Genomic DNA, 21,055 nt, shown 5'->3' with positions numbered 1-21,055 from the left:
GCAGAGCCAAGGTACTTGGAGACAATGGGCAAGAATTCTTCTCAGAAGTTGACAGTGATATGCCTCAGGGAACAATCCTAGTTCCAACATTGTTCAACATTTTCACTCATGATGCTCCAGAATCTGTAAGACATAAGATAAGCCTTTATACTGATCATTTAAAGCTCATTGGCTCAGCACAGTAGTCAGTTACAAAAGCTTCCATAAAAGAAGACCTGAATTAGATTTCACTATGAGCCTGTGAGTGGAAACTTGAATTTAACATTCAGAATTGCAAGTCAATACACTTTGGGAGAAAGAGCATAGGTGGCAGAACCATATGATAGGAGGGGATAGTCCAAGGCAATTGATTGATTTTTTTTTGGCCAAGGGGAGATATTTGGGAATTATTGCTGATGGGGAACTAAAATTTAAAATCCTGCTCAAACAGCAGTGCCAAAGCATCTCAGGCCATGGCATAATCAAGCATACTGTATATAGCAGACCATCCAAAGTTATGACCAAACTGTACAAGGATCTTGTGCAACCATTGCTAGAATGTGTGTTGCAACACCCCTGAACAAGGGTGATCAGCAAAAATAGAAAATGTCCAAAGACAGACATCAAAAGTTGTAGGTGGTTGCAAGAATTTTGGCTACCTGTCTTGATTGAATAAACAGAAGCTCCCAGCACTTGGGTACAGGCATTGAAGAGGGGATGTAAAAATGACTTATAAGCTCTTAATGTTGACTCCTTCTGTCAAAATCTATTTCCATTTGATGAATCCTCTAGGACAAGGGGGCATATTAAGAAGTTGTTCTGGAAGAGGGCAGATACCAGAGTCTGCAACCATTACTTCTCTAATAGTGATTACCCATTGGAACAATCTTCCTGATACTACTTTAATTGCTCTCTTTGTTGATAGCCTTTCTTTAAGATTACTGTCAACAAGAGTTGGTCCATTAAGCCATGGAGGACAGAGTGGGTTGCAATTGAGTCAATGACTCCTCATCATCACTAACCAGCAAATCTACAGGATTTTCTTTTCCTTATTTTGCTGGACAATGCAATGTAATGTAATAACAGGCTATGCTATGTTTATTTAATTCAGCTCAATTCAAAATCACATGAATAATATTTCATAGGTAAATGTATCAAAGTTAATACAATTAACTAACCAATAAAGTGAACATACTACTCAATGCCTTTTATTATGCTCTCTAAAAAATATTACATAAAAAAAAACTAGTTTTTTTAACTGAAAGTAAGGAGCAATATTAAAACTTAAAATGAACAGAAATTACTCCGTATATGAAATGGGTTGTCCCCTCTGCAATCCCTTGCTCTTTATGCTGAAGTTTGACTCTTTGCCACAATTCTGCTTTTTAAAACAATTGAAAGCTTTAGCATAAAGAGCAAGGGATTGCAGAGGGGACAACCCATTTCATATACGGAGTAATTTCTGTTTGTTTTAAGTTTTAATATTGCTCCTTACTCTCAGTTAAAAAACTAGTTTTTTTAACTTTTGTAGAAAAGTTAATTTTTGTAGATAGGAGATGCAATGGTGTGATTTTTGTTAAGATTTTGTGACTTTTAGGGGGTGTTTTCCCCTATTTTCTAAAATAAGGCAATTTTTTTCAGGCTCGTAACTTTTGATGACAAAGACTAAATTTGATGAAACTTATATATTTAAAATCTGCATGAAAATCTGATTCTTTTAATGTATATTTTAGCATCAAAATTCTGTTTTCTAGAGTTCCGTTTACTATTGAGTCAGGTCGCTCCTTACTACAGTTTGTTACCATGAACTGTTTGATAATAATTGCTTCTATTGCAAATTTAAATTTAAGCACAGTTTGAGCTCTTAAGAATAATGAATTTTCAATTAAAGTATGAGTTATCAATTGTTTTTAACAAAATAATAGCCTACTATAGGCTATTTTCCTAGTGTAGTTTTCTTGGTTGTTTTTGACATAATAATACTATATTTTCTCAGTGCCAAAATTATTTATAGTTAGGTTAAAAAGTGCTTGAATTTGCAATAGAAGCAATTAGGCAATCATATTTGTAAAGAGCATAAAAAAGGGCATCAAGTGGTATGTTCATTTAATAGGTAAGTCAATTGTATGAACTGTGATACATTTACCATTTAACATTTCAAGAAGAGAGCTACCTGTTAATGAAGAGATACAACACATCACTAGGTATAAAACAACAATAAATTATATTATTTAGACTAGCACTATATCTAGGACCATCAGGGGGGCATTGGAAAGAACATAAAATAGAAAATCTAACTTTACCAAATTTAGTTTATCAGCAAATATCTTTCTTTGCAGACACTAATAACCCCTATTAGCCTACCACTTTAGGCAGAGATGAGAACAAACAAGCCTAACTTATAAACACTAACTGGTTGAGTTCTAAAGCTGGTTTTGACCTATGGTGCTAGTCTCTCATTAGGATTTAATTACACACAATTAGTGCTTTTCCAACCTTATTTAACTATCCTACTGTTGACCATGACCGTCAGACCATCAGAGTTTAAACCGCCAATTTCAACGCAGTTTTTAGTCTGTTTCTTCCTTTAATCTTTAAAACAGCGTTATCACAAAACTTTCTCGTCAAGAATCTCATTAATGAAATATCTGTATTACAGGCGACCATAAATCAAGCAGCAAACTGTTTGAAAAAAGTGCTTCAATTCCACTATTTAGGACCGCATTAAAAGAAGGGTTAAGACAGCCAGGCCATGTTTTATGGATGAAGGATGGCATATAATCAAATATCCGCCTGAAACAACTTTATGATACCAATTAATTTGGTGCTTGATCTCGTCTATCTTTAGTTTTTCAGGCTTCAAGCATGCACAAACGTCACTATGAGCAACCTAAAGGCACCCAGATACCTGATCTTTGTGCCTGTATTCTTTTTGGGGACAAATAGCTGACTTCTATGGAAACCAGCAGCGCACCACCGACAGACACCTATTTTCTTATTAGGAAGGAGTTTCAAATCTTTTCAAAATGCCCTGAGGGATGCATAGTAAACAAACAAGCCTGTTAAAGCCCTTTTGAATTTCAAAAACATGTACTACATAATGACACACGTCAATTTGAGGAAAACACTACATAAGAACTCGTGCTCAAAAATCTGTAGGGTCAAAAGTCTTTGCTCAAACTTTTTAATCTCTTGCTATTCAGAAAACGGTAGTGTTCTTTTCTCTCTGTGTTTGTTCTGTCAATATATCCATCCTTGTACTCGATAAGATCACAGTGTCATACTTTTCCCACTGAGTGTTACAGTAGTGTGGCAGCTTGTGTTCTTAGTGTGTAGCAGAAAACAGAAGAAGCTCAGTTCATTGGGGGGGGAGAGGATGCAAAATAACAAACAACGTCTTACAAATACCTTATATTATTTAAATTAGACAAAGCCTGGATGTCTTATCTAGGACAAAAGTTGAACAATGGAAGCTGCGATGCATTTGAAATGCAGGAAGAAAGATTGTACGGAAAAAATAATATGTAATAGACCATAGGAGATATGCCTTGTTTACCTCTCATTTCACGAAATGTAATGGTCCTATGTAAATTTTAAAATCTTGGTAATCCTGCCTGAGACTCTAGGCTTTCTAAAAGATAACAAACAAGTATTGGCTCAACAAGAGAGGCATATTAACTTCCGCCATTTACCCCAGGTATTTATCCAAACACTTGGAAAACTATAGATTTTATGGCTATTTTGGCTCTATGACTATCTACCTTAATTCTTCTGCCCTAGAAATGACGCAAGGACGGATAATAAATAAACTTATTTATTAACAAATGAACTAACATCATTTTTATACAATCCTAGTAAAGTGGCTAATACCAGATATGTCTCTCACTCAATCAAACTATCTATCTTGGTTTTTTCTACAATTGGCCATGGTTTGATGCCCATAGCTATTCGATTTTAATTCAAATATTCAAATATTTTGATGCTTCGTAGCAAACTGAGTCATCTGAAACATGGGGACCATTAATCCTTTGACCAAAGATTAAAATTCAAGAAAAAAAATCGCAAGCAAACACGCTGGAAACTAGAACACAGCGAGGGAATGATCGAGGACATGACAAATAATGGTTCATAATTTGAGATAGATCTTAAAAATAAATAATCTTAACAGGTGAAAAGCAAATATAGATCTATGAAGGCGATAATTTTTATTGTCGTGAGCTACTTCAAATAAATTATCAAACTATGCTGCAAAAAATTAAGAGGACTGGTACAAGCGAGAGCCGTTTCACTGCTACAATAAACTCTTCAAGGAAATCTTTTGAAATATTTGGGGGGCCGAGGACCCCCCAAACCTAAATACGCCACTGCCTACCCTGTCTATAATTTGCATTTTCTAGTTAGAAATCAACATCGATAGACTTTTATATAGTTACTTAAAAGGTTACCTAACTCAGCAGACTGAAATAAACAAATTACTGCAAAAATATATGAATAAATCTCGACAGACCAGCGGCACTCCGCCGTAAGGATGGTATCGGCAGCACACCACCAAAACTTTTCTCCACGCTGGTGCGACCCGCGGCTGATAAATTGGCGCAGCATTTTTGTATAGCACATAGACATCCTCATCATGTACTTCTTGTCTGTAACAAAGGCTTTTGCCGTTCGATTCTTTTTCGATATGCTGGTCTTTCGATAGGGGAAATGTTGACATCGTGTCGATACTCTGTCATATTTTGACGACAGAAACAAGGTTTGTTGTTTCCTTTGTAGAGATAGAAATATCAGATTTATGCGGTGATCTGAAAATGGGAATTGACTAATGGACTAATCAAAATCATTTAAAGATAATGTAGTTTCAATAATGGCAAAGAGCATTAGAATAAATTAGTAAACTGATTGAAAGCTCAGAGTTAGTTCATTCAATATCCATTATTATCACATTTGAATCTACCACAAAAAATCATACGATTTACTACCTCTTGATTTACTATCAACATAGAAAGTCACAAGTCAAACGCTAAGAACAAATCATCGACATAACGTGATTGGTCTTCAACTTTGTAATACTAAGTCAATTGCATGTGGTGGGGACGGATAATGGTGATATAATGATTTTTAGATGGTTTTAAAAGAGATTAATAAGGTTTCCGGCTGAACTGAATAAATGAAAAGAATACTTATTGCATTTGTGCAATATAAACTAAACAATAACTATACCCCCTGTAAAACGTAAAATGAAGTCAAGGTGTTGCTTAGCTTTTCCGTAGAAGTATTTGATAAAAGAAAAAAGCTTACTTTATGTTATGTTAGTAATCTAATTCTTTTTAATGTTATTACTTAGTCATTTAAAAATTTAACTTTGTTTTGTTGGTTAAAGTTTACTTTAAATTTCACATTATCAGTGTTTTATCTAAAACCAATTAAACTATTGACCAATTTCAAAGATTTCATGGCAAATTTCATGAAAGCCAAATTATTAGACATATTAGGCGGCTTAAATAGTTTTCACAAAAATAATAATACTTTACAAACGAAGTTTCGCGTAGGTATTGTGACAGCCGTGAGGAAATGTCTATCTTTCTTACTTTACTGTGACACCCTTGTATTTCATGATGGTATAGTGTTTAACAATACTAATTTGAGTTGGTAATCTAAATGTTTAACTATGTTTTATAAGAGCTTTTTAACCACCAAAGCGTGACTCCTAGGTCTAGCAAGTGACTCTCTTCTTGAATTTATTTTCTTCGTAAAAAAATGCAATTTTTCTTTTGTGTTCTTGGATCCATTGGTTTTTGAGTTACGAGATATTCCTAAAAAGAAAATGCTGCATGAACTATTAGCTGAATTTGCCGGTTTTGACAATGAATAAAAATTCATTTTTTTATGGAAAAGATTTGACAAACCAAATGGATATACATAAATATTCACGGAAGTCAAAGAGAGAGCAGTGAATCTGGGTGGTAGTAGCCTACGACAAAATTTCATTACTCTTCTACAGAAATCATCGTCTTTGCTTATCGGTAGGAATACAAGCTGTACCGTAAATATCTGGATAAGTTTGGTCTTCAAGCTGAACTTCGTGGAGGAGGGCAAGTTATGAACACCAGAACGTTTTTCTAAGTAGCTGAGAAGGATCTTGCCCAGAACCTTGGTTAAATACCATAATAAAACTCTTAGATAGCTTCTATGGATGATGACGAGTGTGATGAAGAAACCTTGTGGATGATGGAGAATATGCTTTTCTCAAATTATTTTTACCTCTGGAGCACTTTAAAACTTGCTTTTTTTTTCTTTGAGCTTCGAAGGGTCGGTGGTGGCCTTGCAAGAATATAGGCTTTATTTTGTATTTTTCATTCACTGACTTCTTATTACTTCCTTGTTGATTTTTCTTTTGATTCTTACATATTTTTTTTTCGTTTTCGTCTCTTGTTAAAAAACTTGTTGTCCGATCCTTCACAGCTCCGGTCACGTTTACTTTCCCTGGTCACTCTTTCTGGGTTTGCACTTAACAATAATTCTCTTTAGTTCTGATTGCTTATAATAAAGTAACATTTTAAGAGCATACTGGGAATATGCGGCAATTTTTATAGCCGAGAAAGAAAACATGACATGTTGAATCCTAAAATCCCAACCAGTATTCAAAAGATAAAGTATGGTATGAGGTTCACACGGAGGCGCTTTTTATGTTTTTGAAACTGAACTGATTGTATGTTCTTTGCCCTAGTTTGAAATTCTTCACATTGGGTTTTACTCGATGGTATGTTTTTGCGTGCTGTCTTGAATAAAGTATTTTTTTCAGAATCAATAATGAATACAGATTTACAATTTTAAAAATTCATAACCCTGCAAAAAACATTTAATTGATACAAAACCCTTAGAAGGCATTTTTATGTGAAAAGGACATCAAACAGATGCTTGCCGTCAAAAAGACAGAACTAATTTCTGGAATTTACTTTTAAAATACCTTCAGGCCAATCATACTGACATTAAGAACTTTACAAATGAGTATCAAATCAACCACTGGGGTGCTGAGAATATCTGTAAAATTTGAAAAGTTTCCATTGTTAATGTTGTCCAGTTGTTAGATCAGTATGGCTTAAAAGGGTAATAATGTCCTCAGAATTATTATGCATATTTTTATGCCTATATTTGTGATGCAAGATACTTAACAGTGTTCGATATGTCACTTTACTCTTACATGATTCCACTCTGAGGTTGTAGGTATTTGTTAAGCACTTGGGGGGTAGGAATTCTTTTATTATTTGAAAATTTTCAGTAATCTTATCCAGTGGCTAGATCAGTGCGTCTTTTAATTGCTATAATGTACATAGGATTATTACAGGCATTTTTTATGCCTAAATTTGCCACAGAATGTCTTAACGCTGTTTGGTATGTCACTTTTCACTTATATTCAAGTTCAAGTTCTATTAATTTTCATAAAATAGCAATAACAAAAACAATATCCCAAAGGGCTCAAAGGCCCGTTATTTGGGAAACGGCATACAATAAATAAAGAATCATAAAACTTGTCATAAACATACTAATCAACATCTAAATATAAATACATAAATATAAATATTCCACTTTGAAGTTGCATTTATTTATTAAGAGTTTATTTATTTTGGGGATGAGGTATTAGCAAATGAAGCTGTTCTTCAGTTCTTGGCATTTTCCCCTAAGATTAAATTGAGCAGTGTACCTTTCGTCTGAAAAAGGGGAACCCAAGCGCTGGAAGTGCTCCTCTAAAGGAACTCCTCTAAATGAGTTGATTTTGGTACTCTTAGTAAACAGTTGTCAACACCAAACCAAGATATCCACTTAGAGGCTGGAGCAAGTCTTGGGTAACATCATTAACACCTAAGCCCGCGCAATAAGCTGTATTTCGGATCTTCTGAAGTGGCACTACCAGTGCTTTTAGAGTGTGTGCATACTGCAGCCATCTGTATTTGTTGATTGAGAACTTGTAAAATGGGATCGTCCAGATTCTGATTTCTCAACCATCAAGATCGGTGTCCTCTACCTTCTTACGGATTCAATATGCCTCTTTAAGCATAGCCGTAGACAAAAATAAAGTAGGGGACTATTAGGAGCTTAGTAATTCACATTCTAAAACGCATCAAATACCCCACGGCTACAACAAATTCAAAAAGTAGGAGCGTTAATATTTGGAAAAGAATAGATATTAGAAAAATAAGTAGATATTAGAAAAAAATGTTCTAAAGGTCTAGGATGCGACAATTAATGTCAAAAGTTCCAATTTTCAGCTCAAAAGTTCCAATTTTCTTTTCTCGCTTCTATGAGGGAGAAAAGAGATACAACTTACATAAGAAAGTTGACTTTAAGTTTAAGTATTCGAAAACACTCACCTACAACCTTTGAAAATATTGCAGTCAATGGTTTGGGTATATATATGCAAATTAATAAGCATGCTTGTAACCAACGGTAACTAATTGTATTCTGTTCCTTAAAAGTTGGTATTTTATGCAATGCAAAGGGCTCCATAGCTTTTTTAGTTGCTATCTCAAGTTGAATCTGTTTAATAACAGACTTGGAAAGAAAAATGACTAAATTCAGAGAATAATTTCACAATCATTCATTAAAAATGATGCAATTTTGAGCTTTCACAAGAAATGTGTGTCAGTAGGAAAAAACAAATCATATATATTCGATGAATTTTTCATTGAGCAAGAGGATTTTCATGATCAAACAGTTCGTGATAACGAACTGTAAGTAAGATTTTTAAAATAAGGAGGAAATACTCCCTAGAACTCAATGAATCTTAAGGCGGAACTTTGCTATTTTTGTTAGAAGACAGATGACCAATGCATGTTTATTTGTTTTTTTGTATAGTTTTTTCCCCAAGGGGTGATCGTATTGAAATAATGGTCTTAGAAGATCGGGAGAGGATACATTCAAGGGAATTAAAAGTTCTAGTGTCGTTTTTAAGTGATTAACTAAAAAACAATTTTCCTCAAAATATGTTTTTCAAAGAAAAGTAAAGAACTCCATTAAATCGAAAAGAAGCAAAAATAGAATGAAACAATCTACCAAGCGTAAAACTACCACAAATCAGCATCAATGAATAAATGAAACCCAGAACGGAAAGAAATTATAATAAATAACCGAGTCAAACTCACAACAACAAGAAGTTAATATCAGTAGGGCTCTTTTGAGTTTAACTTGGTTATTTATTATAGTTTCTGTTCGTTTTAAGTTTCATTTATTTATTGATGCTGATTTGTGATGGTGATATAAGACTACTTAATGATGTAAGACTCTCTAACTTTTAGTGAGTGTTTCTTCCTTTCTTCGAAAATAAGACAAATTTTCTCAGGCTCGTAACTTTTGATGGGCAAGATTATACTTTATAAAACTTATATATTTAAAGTCAGCACAAAAATCCGATTCTTTTGATGTATCTATCGGTTTCAAAATTCGTTTTTTTACAGTTTCGGTTACTATTGAGTCGGGTCACTTCTTACTTACAGTTTGTTACCACAAACTGCATGATTGATCATCTCCTTCATCATTTCCTGGTGTTCTAGATTATTGCTCAGTCCTTCCTGAGTTACGCCTTTTTGACAAACCATATGCACAAAACATGCTTTGATTTAGTTCAACACTCCCTTCAACATCATTGGCAGCGCATTAGCGCTGCCTAAGTAAAGAGCGATATGGGCACAATGTATTATCAATTTATTTTTTGTTCAGGCCAGGGTACTTTGTGTCGAAGAAGTTGTCGTAGAAACTTCAAAAAGGCCTCATTCGATCGGAAATTGTAGAGACTAGTGCCATTTTTAATAGCCAAAAAAGATCAGAGGGCAACTACCCCCCTCCCACACCCACCAATTCCCCAAACACATTCAGTAAAATTTTGAGACAGTCGTTTTGTTCAACTTCTGAAACGTCGGTAAATTATGTATTTAAGGATAACATCCTCCCCCAAAGCCCCAAATGGCAAGGGTTTTAAGTTATGCCCTGGAGGCATACAAGGTATATATAGAAAGGGAGATTGTATAAATTCGGAAGAGGCTCATTGGATTTATAAACAGAAGTTCTAGTGTCCTTTTTAAGATTCGGAGTAATCGGAGGGTGGTGACCCCCCCCCCTGTACTCCTCGTATTTTCCCGAAATATATCTTGTAGAAATTTTCAGTTGGCCGTTTGTAGTTGCAACTTTGTAAAGAGCTCATTCGATTGGAAGTTGAAAGGGCTAGTGCCCTTTTTAATAGTCAAAAGCTATTGGAAGGCAACTAATCTCCATCCTACGCCCACAATTCCTCCAAATACATTCAATAAAAATTTTTGAGATAGTAATTTTGTTCAACGTAATTGAAAAGTCCGAAAGATAAGTCTTTGAGGATGACAACCCCTCCCCCAGAGTCAGGGCAAGGGTTGTAAGGAGTTGTAAGCAAGGGTTGTAAGAGCCCTCAGGGTAAGGGTTGTATATATAGAAAAAGTGATCGTATAATCTTTGGAGGGGGCTCATTGGACTGCTAATCAGAGGTTTTAGTGCCCTTTTAGTAAATCAGAGTGATTATAGGGTGAATATCCCTCCACCACACACAAACACATACGCTTCGTATTTTCTCAAAATGGATCTAATAGAAATTTTGAGATAGCCATTGGTTGTCTTAAAAACTTCGAAAAGAGCTGAATCAAATGGACATTGAAAGGGGTGGTGCCCTTTTTAATAGTCAACAGTGATTGGAGGGCAACTAACGACCTTCCCACGCCTTCCATTTCTCCAAGCACATCCAATCAAAATTTTGAGATGGCTATCCTGTTCAACGTAGTTAAGAAATCCGGAAACTGCATCTTTGAGACTGACAGCCCCTCACAGCTCCTCAGGGCAAGGGTCGTATGCTATGCCCTGGGGGTATATAGGGTATATTTAGAAAGGGTGATCGTGGAAACTCTGGAATGGGCTCATTTGATTGGAAAACAGATGTTCTAGTGGCCTTCTTAAGATTCAAAAGGGCTCATTAAGATTCAAAAAGCTCATTCAAAGATTCAAGAAGCTCATTAAGATTCATTAAGCTTCAAAAAGCTCATTCCATTTGAAATTGAACTAATGCTCTATTTAATGGTTGAAAGTGACCCGAGGGCAACTAACCCTTTTCGCACGCCCACCATTTCCCCAAACACATCTAACCAAAATTCTGTAATAGCCATTTTATTCAACGTAGCTAAAAGGTGTAGAAATTATGTCTTTGTGAATGACCACCCCCCTATCCATAGCCCTCAGGGACAGGGTTGTATGTTATGTACAGGGAGCATATAAGGCCTATAAAAAGAAAGGGTGACCGTATAATTATAGAGAGGAGCTCATTGGATTGGTAATCAGATGTTGGTGTCAATCAGATTTGCGTCAGAGTGATCATAGGGTGAGCCAGAGTGACCCCTTCTACCACATATACCTCGTATTTTCCCGAAATGCATCTGATAAAAATTTCGAGATGGCCATTTGTTGTCATAGAAACTTCGCAAAGACCTAATTCAATTGGGTATTGAAAGGGATAGTGCCTTTTCAATGGTCAAAATTGATTAGAGGGCAACTAAAACCCCTCCTACGCTCACCATTTTTCCAAACACATCGAATAAAAACTTCGTAATAGCCATTTTTTCAACGTAATTAAAGCTACAGACATTATGTCTGAGAGGATGAAACCCTCCAGAACCCTCAGCTCAAGGGTTGTAAGCCGTGCCCTGGGGGCATATAAAGTACATATAGAAACAGTGATCGCATAAATTTTGGTGGTGGCTCATTGGATTGGTAATAAGAAGTTCTAGTGCATTTTTTAAGACTTAGAATAATCGGAGGGTGGATATCCCCTCCCACATCTCATATTTTCCCGAAATGCATTTGATAGAAATTGTGAGACCATCAGTTGTTGTTATAGAAACTCCGAAAACAGCTTATTTGATTGGAAATTGAAAGAGCCAGTGCCCTTTTGAATAGTCGAAAGTGGTTGAAGGACAACTAACCCCCTTCCCACGTCAACCATTCCCCCAAAAAACATCCAATCAAAATTTTGAAATAGCTATTTTTTCAACGTAATTGAAAGGTCCGGATATTATATCTGTGAGGATGACAACCCCCATCCCCACAACCCTCAGGTCAAGGGTTGTAAGTTACACCCTAGGGGCATATAAGGTATACACAAAAAGAATGATCATATAAACTTCGGAGGTGGCTCATTGGATTGGTATTCAAAACTTCTATTGTCCTTTTTCAGATTCATAGTGATCATAGGGTGGATACCCTCCCCCATGCCTCGTATTTTCCCGAAATGCATCCGGTGGAAATTTTGAAATGGCCATTTGGTGTCGCATATACTTCGAAAACTTCTGATTTGATGGGAAATTGAAAGGGCCAGTGCTCTTTTGAATAGTCAAAAGTGATTGGAGGACGAATAACCCCATTCCTACGCCAACCATTCCCCCAAGCACATCCAATCAAAATTTTGAAATGGCCATTTTTTGAACGTAATTGAAAGGTCCGGATATCATGTCTGTGAGGATGACAACCCCCCCCCCAACAGCCCTCAGGGCAAGGGTTGTAAGTTATGCCCTGGGGACATATAAGGTATACACAGAAAGGATGATCATGTAAACTTCGGAGGCGGCTCATTGGATAGGTAATCAGAACTTCTAGGGCCCTTTTTCAGATTCATAGTAATCAGAGGATGGATACCCTCCCCCATACCTCGTATTTTCCCGAAATGCGTCTGCTAGAAATTTTGAGATGGTCATTTGTTGTCGTATATACTTCGAAAACAGCTGATTTGATGGGAAACTGAAAGGCCCAGTGTCCTTTGTAATAGTCAAAAGTGATTGGAGGGCAATAAATCCCTCAAATCATTTCTCCGAACACATCTATCTAAATTATGAAACAACCATTTATTTCAGCGTAATTAAAATATCCGGAAATTAAGTCTTTGAGGATGACCCCTCCCTTCCCAGCCCCCCTGGGGAAGGGTTTTATTTTATGCCCTGGGGATATATAAGGTACATATAGAAAGGGTGACTGTATAAGCTTCGGAGAGTTCTTACTGGATTGGGGATCAGAAGTTCTAGTGCCCTTTTTAATATTCGGAGTGATCGATTTCCCCCTCCATACACCTCAGGTTTTTCCGATATGGATCTGACAGAAATTTTTTAGATGGCCCATTTGTTGACGTAAAAACTTCAAAAACAGCTCATCCGCTGGAAAATTGAAAGGGCCAGTGCCCTTTTTAATAGTAGAAAGTGATTGTAGGGCAACTAACCCCCTCCCACGCCCACCATTTCCCCCAGCACATCTAATAAAATTTTGAAAAAGCTATTTTGTTCAACGCGATAGAAAGGTCTAAAAAATAGTGACTTTTAGGATGACTACTGATCCCCCCCCCATATAAGGTATGTATATAAGGTATGTATAGAAAGGGTGATCCTATAAACTTAGGAAAAGGCTCATTGGATGTGTTCCCCCCACACCTCGAGTTTTTCCGAAATGCATCTGACAGATATTTTAAGATGGCCATCTGTTGTAGTAGAAACTTAAAAAACAGCTCATTCGATTGGAAATTGAAAGGGCAATAGCCATCTTTAATTGTCGAAAGTGGTTTGAGGGCAAATAACACACCTCCTCACGCCCAGTATTTGGTAATGGAAAACATACGGAGCAAGGTTTTTAAAGAAAAATAAAAAGCCTCAGTAAACCGAAAATGAGCAGATATAAAGTCAAATCAGCTTCAAAGTAAAAACTATGGAGTCTATCAGAAAAAAAAATTACAAAAAGATATAAAATATTTTTTTTTCTATGAAAAAGACTATGTCAATAGAAATGAACAGAACTTAATTTATAAAATTGTCTACAAAACAAGTTTGTCAAAGAATAGTAAAGAACCTTGTTAAGCCAAAAATGAGTAGAAATAAATTCAAATAATTTTCCAAGCGCAAAATTATCACAGATCACCGTCAATAAATAAATTAAACCCAAAACGAACAGAAATTACAATAAATAGCCGATTCAAACTCCAAACGAGCAAAAATTAGCATGAGTAGGGCTGACAGTCCCCAAACCTCCTCAAGACCAGAACATAATTTGCACTTTATGGAAAATGAAATACACTTTGAATGTTTTCACTTTTTTGATTTTAGCAAATTTTGATTTTTGATTTGTTTTTTAGTAAATTACAAATTATATTCTGGTATTGAGAAGACATGGGTGTTGTTACTCCTTTTAGTTTTTGCTCGTTTTGAGTTTGACTAGGTTATCTATTGTAATTTTTGTTAGTTTTGGGTTTCATTTATTTAACAAATGGTGATTTGTGGTAGCTTTCTACTTGGGCGATAAGAAAAACAAACTTGTAGAATTTGACAATGCTTTCGTCCGTAAAAGCTTAAATAATAGAAATTCGTTTGTTCCTGACGCCAACTATCCTTTCAAAGGAAAGCCAAATCTTCTTACACTTTTTGGTAGTCATATGTTTTAGCTTAATTTTGATGATTTGATGTAAATTTGATGTTCGCCTACATTTCTCTTCTTTATTTATTTTTTTTTTTTGATTTGGCGCCCGCTACTGCCAAAAATTGCAGAAGTTCATATGGAGGTCTTTTCAACAAAAATGGATCTGCGATTTTTCTTTTTCTAAGTTTTTAAAATACTTTTGGTGCGTAAATTCCTCTTTTTTCCCGTTTCTTAGCACTTCTCAACGAAACTAATAAGAAAACTCTAAAATTCTCAAATTTGGAAATATTTCTTTCCACGGGAGTGGGGGGGATTCTCCGAAGAGCGGTATTTTCCAAGGAGAGGGATATTTTCTGAGAGGTTACTAATCTACATATACAATATGTAAACAATGAACAAATTGCCTAACTTGTAGTCCTTGCTCTGAGGCCTCGGGGGAAGGGGTTGACATCCCCAAACGTATGATTACAGAACTTTTTGGCAATGCTGAAAAAATAGATGTTTCAAAACTTTATTTGGATGCTTTTTTTGGGAAATGATGGGCGTTGGAGGGGGGCTGGCTGCTCTCAAACAATTTTTAGCTCTTAAAAAGGGCACTAGAACTTCCAATTTCAAGTCAAATGAACCCCATCTGAATTTTGTATGACCATCCATTCCATAAAAACCTTGTAAGCCCCCACAGCATTGCTTAGAACCGTTGCCCTAGGCTCTGGTGGTTTGAATCAATCCCAAAGGCCCTTTTATATGATCTTTGGACTATTTTGAATAAAATGGCTATATCAAAATTTCTATTGGATTCATTTCGGAAAAACACAACGTGAGGGTAAAGATGGCGGATGCAGTGAAGATGTTAAAAGTAGAATAGCAAGGTTTGTTTTTCATAGTTGAAAAAAGTTTGGAAGAGCAGGAAGATAAACCTGCGACACAAGATTAGAAGATTGGTAGCTACAGCGATGACAGTGGTCCAGTATGGCTCTGAGACTTGGGCGCTCCTAAAGACGCCCAAGTCTATTGTCTACGGGTTGTTTGGGTATCCATACGACTACTGTATTTAAAACTGTAAGCTGCACGAAAAATGTGGCTCTATCGCTACATCTAGGGTTATAATAAAGGAAAGGTTGGTATGGTTAGAACATAAAACATAGTTCTTTGAATGCAAGACGACAAACTGTCAAAGATTGTCCTTTTTGGTAGCAACCTATCTTGGGCCAAGCCAAAAGAAGTGTATACCTAAATTGGGTAGGAGGAGGTCGTAAGGAGAGATTAAGGTGAAATTTAACCTTTGGGAGGTGTAAATAAGGAGCCTGTAAACGCACTGGAATGGAGAAAGACTATGCTTAGCTGTGTTGGCCTCAGACAGCTTGGTGCAGCAATGAGTTGTTAGTAACAGTTGTAGTCTACGCCTTTTTCCAGCTTGACAGTGGTTTGCATTGAAATATCAGAAACAAAGGAGTTTTCGTGTTTGGGACAGGCACGGCCAAACCAGGAAACACGTTGGCAGCAAATAATGGTTTGCAGGTCAAACTTTTAGAACGAATTCAGAGCCTGAGTTTCAAATACCTTTATTGGTCATGTTTTACACCCGTATAGGAGAACGGACCGAACAAGAGATCCATACAATTGGCTTTAAGTCATAATACTAATCTCCCTCCTTTTCCAGAGTTGTTCACACATTTGTGACGAGCCAAGGAGGCTACTGATATGTGGGTGCTGATTCCATCACTACATCAACCATTAATATCTATGATTGAACTTAAATTTGTCGACTAGCTCAATTTGGCAGTGATTTAATACGAGAAGCGAGTAAGATTTTTCGTTTGTCACTAATTTTTTTTTTCTCAATGCTGATTTTCAATCCCATGGGAGTTGCTATTGCTGCAGATACCCTCTGGAGCATGCCTACGTTTCTGGTGACGTTCCATTAAATTGTTCATTCATTAACGTTTCATTAATTTTAAATACCAGACAAAGTCAACAGGGAGTAATTGCTCGTGCTTCTTAGTCCCAGCCTGTTACCTTCGTGTATTTTATCATAAGGCAATCTTTCTAAAGATGCCACTAATTATATATGTTAAAACTGTTTTGTTTAACCTTTTTTTTCCATGCAATGATAACTCAACCCTGAAAACACGAAAAAAAGCGAAAAGATGTGAAAATATAAAAATAAATTCTATAAAATATTCTGCACCATATATTCTTCCTGTATTTCGGAATAGCCTATAGTGGAATATTCCACAATCCCTTCTATTCTTCATTCTTTTTATTTGTCATACTTTCTCTTTGACTGCTTAATTTTGCATGTGGGGAAATTTTCTGGGGGGATTTTCCATAGGGGATGTTTGGCTGAGAGTTTACCACAGAGGGAGTTTCCCGGCAAGAATCCTCTGTTAGGGGAAAAATTCTGGGAGGGGCAATTTTTGGGGGAATACGCCTATAACCGATTACTAGAAATACATAAAATCACCTCCTTAAGAAAAAACTCCACAGCACGGACGTTATAAGGGAAAAATCGTAAGGTCAGTCACGAGGGAAACAGCTTCATTGCTACAAATTCGTAATAAGCGGCCTCATAAAAACTGTATGAACACTCAAAGTGGAACTGCGTAAAAGAAAAGTGACCTCGGGTTTGTCCCGAATTTAGGCATAATAAATACATACAATAATTTTGTGTATATTATAATAATTTAAAGCCTTACTTATCTAGCCACTGGGTAATACTGATGAAAGAAACCGAAATTTTACAGACATTCTCAGCAACCGAGTACTGGATTTAACCAATTCGAATTATCACAAGACTGTCAGTCAAGATAAAAATAAGTTTCACTATTCTTTTTCATGCATTATTCCAATTAATTGCCTAATCCTTTCAACCAATCTGATAGCCCGAGAAATACTAGGTCCAATCGTGCAAAGCCAGAAATGGCTATTCTGCCATCCTTTCCATTAATATGATCTAGTTTCGTTTTGGAAGATGATAGTTTCCAGATATGGCTCATATGTTAATAAATTCGTTTTAATAAAACCATGCCATGTTCATATGTTGATATCATTGATAAGCAATTACATATTTTCTAGGTTTTAGCCTTCGTTTTTTACCTTTTGTGTTTTTTAGCCTTTGTTTTTTTAAGTCATAGTACTTTTTTCTTCTTCGTATCTGGTTTTTTGGCACTTCGAGACGGACCATAAACTTCGCTCCAAATTAGATACTATGCTTTCACCTTTATTTGCTTTATCCCCTTGTTACTTATTTAAAAATCTCGGATTTTTCTTACGCTTCCCGTGACATTAATGCTCGGATCTTTCTATACTTCCCTTAGTTAATGCTCGGACTTGTTACCCATGCATTCTTCTAGATTTTTTTCGTACTTATTGTGACATATGAACCACCCCCGTTTACAAAAAAATAGGTAATTATACATGTTTGACTCACTGGACAACGATGGGATGGTCATCCTACCTCAAATTTTTAGTTTCCCTTAGTCCATTCATGAGTAAAAATTAGATTAAAAACCTCTCTAGTCTTGGACTCGGAAGTTAGAAATTATTAACGGTAAACGTCCAGAAGAAAGTCGGAATTGCAATAGCGGGATAAAAAAATGTTTCTTGAAGCACTTTAAACGATAATATTTTTAAAGACAGCATACAAAAAGGCCAATGAACCTTTTGTGTTTTACAAATCAAAGAAAGTTTGTTCGCAACACTAAGTCGAAACTACAATTAAGCAAATTTAAATCTCAGTTTTCTCCAAGATAATAAATCAGATGACTTGGCAAATCCGCAGTTTATCTCTTCCTTTTGCGTCATACGACATGCAAGCCCATTTCTTGTCCAATCAGCATTTACGTGAATCGCATCATTAAAGTCACACCCACAGATGGTGCAATCACGTGTTTAGACAATAATGCCAATAACTGGATCTACGGACCAAAATACACAGTTTTTACTACGAAGATTTTGGTTGTAAGATGACATATAAAAAATTACGTAAGTAGAATGTGAACTTGCCTTTTAGCGGAAAAAGATCAATCCTTTATTATGCAACCTTCCTCATTGACATCGGAATTGTAGTTCTGACTTTTTTTCATAAGAAAAAATGTAATCTGAACCGAGGACCCCGATGACCGAGGACCTTGATGGTTCTTCAAAATGAAAGCCCGTCCCCCCTCTTCTGTGGAGGGGGTTCGAATGTCGAATTATTCTTGCTCTAATTTAGTAGCACCAATCGGGGAGGGGGAATTAACCCCAAGCCCTAACTTTTTGCTCCTTTCAAATTTTTAAAAATACCCTTTTTGAGGGAATTTTCATTGAAAAAAGGACAAATTTCTCCTTATAGTTAATGAAATACATTTAATCCTCCCTCCCGATATTATCATGAATTGCCATCAATTAGTTATATGTTGATAAAGAAAAGAGCAAATGTACTTTCACCACCCAGTAAAAAAAAAAGGATAAAAACCAAGTTAGGTACGTAAGAAATTCATTCTCAAACTCGGGACTAAATCCACTAGAAAACGTTTTGGTCAGGCAGGATAACTCTGGAAGGGATCTTGTTTTGAAATTTCTTTAGGTGGGGCGTAGTACGCATCCTTGCAAGAAATACAACCAGACAGTTACCATCAGCAAACTGACGTCAGGGCAGGGGAGGGGGAGGATTAAAAAGACATTAATTAAATAAACATATTCGAAATTACAGGAAAAGCAGTAAAATCTTGAGGAACCTGTGTACAAACCTGCGTGGAAGTTTATCAAACAGTTTGCGGTAATTAATTTTAAATAAGGAGCGATGCGGCTTAATTGCAACTGAAACTCTAAAAACAGAGTCTTGGCAACAATGGACACATCAAATAAATCGAATTTTGACGCGTATTTAGAATATACAAAATTCATTACCCATCATCAATTTTCTATTTCAAAAGTTTCGAAATTTGTCCAATTTTCGAAGAAGGAGGAAACACCCCCAAAATATCAAATGATCTTAATGAAAATCTTATCATAAAATTCAGCATATCAGAGAACCATACTGTATATATTTGAAGCTCCTATATATAAAAATGTGGAATTTTGCATATTTTTTTTTATACCAGAAGCCAGATCACGGATGCATTTTTTGGTTTCGTTTTTCCTTGGGATAATCGTCTCGAACCACTTCAGGAAAGGGCAAATTCGATCAGAAATCAAAAGTTCTAGTGCCCTTTTAAGTGACCAAAAATTCAGGAAGGATTTTTTTTCCGGGAAAGCTGATTTTCCATTAAAGGGGGCTGGATTTCCTGGCATTATTCAAAAAACGATCGGAAATTAAATTAAAAAACGACTTTCTTCAACTGAAAGCAAGGAAAAACTTAAAACAAACAGAAATTATTACGAATATGAGTCCCCTCCACATGCCCCTTCCTCAATACCCGCACTTTACGCTAAGGTTCGACCTTTTGTTCCAACTCTTAGAAAGCAACTCCTGAAACACAAGGGACGTTTATTTGAATGAGAGGCTTTTTCAAAGTATTAAATATTCTAATGTAAAGAATGGGTATTTAGGAGGGGGCTACCCTCCTCATATCCTTGGTAATTTCTGCTTGTTCTTAGTTTTAATATTTCTCCCTACTTTCAGTCGAAAAAACTTGTTTTGTTTCTTTATTCAGTCAAGGACCTATGTTATAGAAGGCAAAATATTTAAAAAAAACTATAAAAATGGTATTTTCTCTTGTTTTACAATGTTTTCGAAATAAGAATTTTTTTAATATTTTTATTGGAAAGTCTTCTTGGCTGAAATGCTTTTTTTAGACTTGAGATTTGAACGCTGTTTTACAAACATCCACCTTGGAGGGGCCAAGGCAGATTTTTCTGCTTGAAGACATCCAACGTTCAAACATTCATTTTTTTATTCCTAAAAAAAAAAAAAAAAAAAAAACAAGGAGGAGCCTTATGTACTATTTTTTTTATTTACTACAATGTTTTGTTTTGCGTTTTGTTTTTTGTGTTTATTTATTATTTTTCTAATTTTGACATTAGGACGTGCATATGCAATTAAATGACAGGTGTTGGATTATCCAGTTAAATAAGCATAAAATATTTTCCTATAATTTTATTTTTATGCCATTAAAAGAAAAATGAAAAAGTGGATATTTTGAATAGTGAGTGTTTTAAAGCTGCAAAAATATTTCTTGCCGACTTTCTAGATCTCAGGGAAACAATGTCAGACCCACGATTCGAGGAAGTACCATTGAAATGAAATGAACCATATGCATTAATGTATGTTGTTTCAGCATTAATTTACCAAAACGTTTTTTTTTTTTTTTTTGCAGCAACCGTAGTACCATGTAATTAAGACGATTTGAGGAAGGTAAAGTAAAAAATGAAACATTCTTCATTTAAAAAGGTATCTTAAAACTCGTTTAAAAAGGTCAAAAGCTACTGAAGAAGTTTTTTGTTGAATATCTCAATCAGAACTATAAAATAGTTCACACTGGGGCAAGTACATAGTGGAATCCAATCCTAACAACCCCCCCTCCAAATTTTTTTTTGATTTGCACTAATTTTTCATGATTACCCCTTTTTTCATTATTAAAATTACTTATTTTACTATGTTTTTGGCTAGGGTTACACCAAATTAAGACAAATGATA

At 35.7% G+C, this 21,055-nt stretch overlaps 1 protein-coding gene across 5 annotated transcripts in view; it reads right to left on the bottom strand.

Annotated features, from left to right (window-relative positions):
- LOC136043803 (girdin-like) overlaps positions 1 to 2,582 on the bottom strand; it is a 161,902-nt gene extending 159,320 nt beyond the window's left edge. For all 5 annotated transcript variants that reach the window (XR_010621735.1, XR_010621737.1, XM_065728725.1 and 2 more), the window contains exon 1: positions 2,476 to 2,582. The gene's annotated coding sequence lies outside the window, so the exon portion shown is untranslated. The remainder of the gene's footprint in view (positions 1 to 2,475) is intronic.
- Between the last annotated feature and the right edge of the window lie 18,473 nt (positions 2,583 to 21,055).

The sequence above is a fragment of the Artemia franciscana genome, chromosome 1 (genome assembly GCF_032884065.1).
Source record: "Artemia franciscana chromosome 1, ASM3288406v1, whole genome shotgun sequence".
NCBI classification, from domain to species: domain Eukaryota; kingdom Metazoa; phylum Arthropoda; class Branchiopoda; order Anostraca; family Artemiidae; genus Artemia; species Artemia franciscana.
Note: the sequence above shows the minus strand (reverse complement) of the source record. Positions and strands in the feature narration are given on the sequence as shown.